Raw genomic sequence first — 5,296 nt, 5'->3', positions numbered from 1 at the left:
TCTCCCTTCCTCTCTGTGGAAAATCAATAATAAAAAAAAAAGAAACAAAAGGGGTGTCACTTCTAACTGACCCCTTGAAAGAACAGAAATTTCCATCGATCCAGCAGGGGGAAGAAGTAAGGTAAGTATTAGAAAGGTTTTCCTGGTAAGCCTAGCCAGCCAGCTGCATTTACTGGCCCGTGGATAGTAGAAGGTAATGCTAAATATTAACACCTAAAAAGATTAGCGGAGATCGTAAGAGGAAGATTTTCATTGCGTTAAAGGTCATTTATTCCCAAATCTCTTCATTTCAAGGGAGCCTCAAACAGTCCTTGAGGAGAGGCCTCATAGTGGAAGTGACAGTGTCTGCAATACACATCAGACCTGGAGTCTAAGTCTCCATTCAACAAACAGGAAAGGTTCTAGCTGCCCTCACAAAAGTGCTTTGCCTTTCCCAGTGTAGTTTTCACTGAGTCAGTCTGACCCAATGGGCTGTATTCCCTCTGGTTTATTTTTGCTCCTAGGCACCCCACCAAACCTCATGGTTCTTCCAAACGTAGGAAGATATATTTTACTTATGTGTAGTCAGCTGATGGGGAAGGAGGCACCCTTTCAGGCTCCCCAGCATCAGAAGAACATAGCCTCCCTTCTGGTTGGGGAGCCAGTTGTCTGACCATTCCATCTTCTGTGTCGTGATGCAATTTAATTTCTAAAAACAACCCAAGTCTTGAGTCTGAGTCTGGCCCATGTGTGCTTCTTTCAGAGGCTTGTCAAGGGCTTGCTTACATGTGTGCCAGGAGAAGTAGTACATAATTGCCAAAAATTGCAAGTGACTAAAAATCTATTTGAGACGCAGTTTCCTTATCTGAAAAACAACAAAGAGGGTTTGGGAGGAAACCATCTCTGGGGTTCCTGCAAGTTCAAGGACTCTGATCCTGTATGTTGGCACACCTGGCCTGTCACTCTGCAGCCAACGAGTTATCTCCACCAGGGAGTGCCTGTAGAACGCAGCCCCTTAACTCTGTCCTCAGACTTTTGGTCTCATTCCCTTTTGATTCTGTAATTTCACACCCAAGGGTACAGTTTGACAAAATACCCAGAGGTCATATGGTGTTCACCACAAAGGTGTTCACCACAAATTTACAAAGGTATTCAATACAAATTTACAGAAGAATGGCCAAGGAGTTCATGGCACATCCAGGTGATGGCATATGATTGAGATGACAGAAACATTTTCAAGAATTGTCAATGACATGCAGAATATGTTTGAGCCCCATGTGAAGGGGTTTCCATCTAAAATGGAACTAGAGGCCCTGGTCGGTTTGGCTCAGTGGATAGAGCGTTGGCCTGCGGACTGAGGGGTCCCAGGTTCGATTCCGGTCAAGGGCATGTATGTACCTTGGTTGCGGGCACATCCCCAGTAGGGAGTGTGCAGGAGGCAGCTGATTGATGTTTCTCTCTTGTCAATGTTTCTCTCTATCCCTCTCCCTTCCTCTCTGTAAAAAATCAATAAAATATATTTTTTAAAAAATAAATAAATAAAATGGAACTAGAGGATATGAAATGGAGAATCTCAGGTTTCAGGAATACAATTCCACATTACATCATCTAGGAGAACAAACTTCGCTGAGAGACCGATTTCCTGTAAAATGCCTTATTTACAGAAGACCCAGACTTATCTCCTGGCCAATGAACATCTGCCAAAAACCCTTCTCCATTCTCAAGCCAATGAACTTACTAATGCTTGGACTCCGACTGGACTTCCCAATTACCCATGAACACAGCTCTCCACCCCCACACTTACCCTCTACCCCCACGCTTGCCCTGTAACTTGCTACAGCATGTGTTTCCTGAATTGCAATTCCTCTACTATTCCCAAATCAACTCAATTTCTGGTCACTTGAATTTTCCTCAGTTTACTTTTTTTTTTTTTTTTAAATATATTTTATTGATTTTTTACAGAGAGGAAAGGAGAGAGACAGAGAGCTAGAAACATCGATCAGCTGCCTCGCGCACATGCGCGCAACCCAGGTACATGCCCTTGACCGGGATCGAACCTGGGACCTTTCAGTCCGCAGGCTGACGCTCTATCCACTGAGCCAAACCGGTTTCGGCTTCCTCAGTTTACTTTATTTAGGTTGACACATGGTGTGCTATAGGAAGAACAGGTTAGAAAATCATATAGGTAGAAGATCCTAACTGATCCCAATATGGGATTATACTATAAAAATTCTGAATTTTATGTACATATTTATAAATTTGTCTATTTTGTTTATATACTTAGATCAGAAAATGGACTTACAGGTGATTTTCCCCCTTCTTTACCATTTTCTGTATTTTCTTAGTTTTCTGCAATTACCGGAAGTATGTCTTGTTTTTATAAACCAAAAGAAAGCAAAAGTGCTCTTTTTTCTTAAAAATAGAACATGTGTGGACCTTCTTATTTGTCTGCAAGAGTGCTAATGTGGGTACCCGGCACTATGCTAGACATCTTGTACTCATTGGATTTAATTGTCATGGCCACCGTAGGTAATCAACAGTGTCTTGCATCATCTAGATATAGATGATGGAGCCTGAGCCCTGTTCTTCCTTGTTTCTTGCAAGTACTGTCGTCTCAGTTTTCTGCTGAGTGTCAGTGGCGTCATCTTCTGCCCACACTTGTGCTGACTCTACAGGGAGATGGTGACCTCATTTACTCTGAGTACAGTTGGAGAAGGAGGATGGAAATGACAAATGGTGAAGCTCTTTAGTTCTAATTTGCTTTTGCTCCACAGCCAGTAGCTACAGCTGGGTTTTCTGCTACCTTTCTTTTTTTTTTTTAAAAATATATTTTATTGATTTTTTACAGAGAGGAAGGGAGAGAGATAGAGAGTTAGAAACATCGACAAGAGAGAAACATCGACCAGCTGCCTCCCGCACATCTCCCACTGGAAATGTGCCTGCAACCCAGGTACATGCCCTTAACCGGAATCGAACCTGGGACCTTTCAGTCCGCAGGCCGACGCTCTATCCACTGAGCCAAACCGGTTTCGGCTCTGCTACCTTTCTTAAAGGCAAACATATCTTGAAGGCAAAATGGTCTTTCAAAAAGACAGACCCTATATTTTAAATGAGGAACACAATGGTTGTTTATAAGTCTATCTTTGACTCTTGTAACAGATGCTGTTAGTGCCCTACCCATGTCCTTTGCCTACCTGGAGGACTTGCTATGCCTCTGTTTGAGGACATTCTCTGACCTTGGAGGGTGGGGCTGTTCAGTCCCCTTTAGGGCAGGCCAGAACTGAAACTTGCTATTTAACATCTGCTTTACTGGCTCTCCACTCTCCCCTTCTCCCTTACCCACTCCCTCATGTGGTCCTGAATAAACTACTGGCACCAAAATCCTTGCCTCAGAGTCCGCTTCTGCATTTGAGGGAATCCAACTAAAAGAACCTCACTCCTTGTGAATCTGACAATGTTCTTGGGCCATTTGGAACAAAAGACATCACCTTTATTCCCTCCAAACTAAGGTGGTATTAGGGATGTTGAGTTCATCTACTGTATCAGTCATAAAGCATGAAGATGCCCTACATTCCAGTGGTTTGAAACTCTCCAAGTTGGATGTGCTTAGCACCAGTTAAAACCCCTGGTGCCAGTAAGCAGTGAATTGTTTCCTGTTACTACAAAGAAAGAACACATTCTGGTCACTGGTTGCCAAAAAAAAAAAAAAAGACAGAACCCATTTTATTTCCCTAAAACTATGAAGACGTTGCCCCCCAGGCAAGTGAGCTTTTAAATTATTGTACCCTGCCCTAACCGGTTTGGCTCAGTGGCTAGAGCGTAGGCCTGCAGACTGAAGGGTCCCAGGTTCGATTCCAGTCAAGGGCACATACCCAGTAGGGGGGTGTGCAGCAGGCAGCTGATAGATGTTTCTAACTCTCTATCCCTCTCCCTTCCTCTCTGTAAAAAATCAATAAAATATATTTAAAAATAAATAAATAAATTATTGTACCCTAAAAATAACATTCTCATTCCCGAATGGGTTATAGAAATTGAAATGGTAGCGGCTATGCTGGCCACAGGGAGCTTGCCAATTGGTCTGCAATGGCAGAGGTGGAGGAGACACTGAAGCGACGTCAGAGCGAGAAGGAATGCAGGGAATCACTGTGGTGAACACAGAGGCATTCCCATTAAGAGCACCATGGACAATCCCACCACCATACAGTACACCAACCTCATGCACAACTTCATCTTGAAGGCCCAGAGTACTGTGTGAGAAGTTGACCCCCAGAATGATCTCACCTTCCTTTGAATTCACTCCAAGAAAAATGAAATTATAGTTGCACCAGATAAAGACTATTTCCTGATTGTGATTCAGAATCCAACTGAATATCAACCAAAGAACTTGTATACATATATACATAAGCCATGGACACAGACAATAGGGTGATGAAGACCTGGTGGGGTGGCGGGGAGGGCTAGAAGGGATCAATGGGGGGAAAAGGAGGACATATGTAATACTTTCAACAATGAAGATTTCTAAAAAGAAGAAGAAAAGAATCCAACTGAATAAGCCACTCTCTTGGCTCCACGCATCATTCCTTAATTTAATGTCCCCCAAGAATAATAGTGTTAATCATGTCAACCAACTGGCAGGTGGAAATCACGTTAGAGTCCATGCAGACCAATTCAGAGACCAACGTGGGATGCAGCACCATCCCATCCTACTAGTCACCCCTCTGCTGGCCAGTTGCCCCTGAAATCCTAGGAGGGCCTTCTTTCCTCAAGTCCAGGTTTTGGAGCAAGAGCTTATGAGAAGCCTATACCCTGCTTCCTTCTGACCTTCAGTTCACTTTGTTGCCCTTGGAAAAGGCTGTTTTTCTTTAACTAAAAATAGCTGAAACTTGAAGAAGAAAAAAATGAAATGGTGGGTTATTTTCATCCACCCCCAGAGCAGCTGCTCAGGAACTCTGAATGCTGGAGGGAATTATGCAATGACTTGGTGCTGTCTTCGACTTGGCAAAGCAAATCATTGTTCTGTGATAGGCTTTCAAGGTAATGCAATAGGACATTTGAGGTTCTATGCGGGAAGGGAAGAAAAGGGATTAAGACTGGGACAGATGAAGAGAGGACTAGATGTCTGCATTACATGCAGGGCCTATCTACCTTCCTGCTCACCTTCGGGAGCCTCCTGCCCACCATACTCAGGAAGGCCCTGACCCTCTCTGCCCTGTTCTCCCTGTCTGTGATTTCCTATACTACCCCTAGGATGGATCACTGACCTAGAGTTAACCACTGACTTCATACTGTCAACCACTGACCTAGGGTTGACCACTGA

At 43.7% G+C, this 5,296-nt stretch overlaps 1 pseudogene; it reads left to right on the top strand.

Moving 5' to 3' along the window:
- The first annotated feature begins 4,062 nt into the window (after window positions 1-4,062).
- LOC102769493 lies at window positions 4,063-4,689 on the top strand (annotated as a pseudogene).
- The last annotated feature ends 607 nt before the right edge of the window (window positions 4,690-5,296 follow it).

The sequence above is a fragment of the Myotis davidii genome, unplaced genomic scaffold, assembly GCF_000327345.1.
Source record: "Myotis davidii unplaced genomic scaffold, ASM32734v1 scaffold395, whole genome shotgun sequence".
Lineage (NCBI taxonomy): Eukaryota > Metazoa > Chordata > Mammalia > Chiroptera > Vespertilionidae > Myotis > Myotis davidii.
This window is presented reverse-complemented; position numbering and strand designations above follow the sequence as displayed.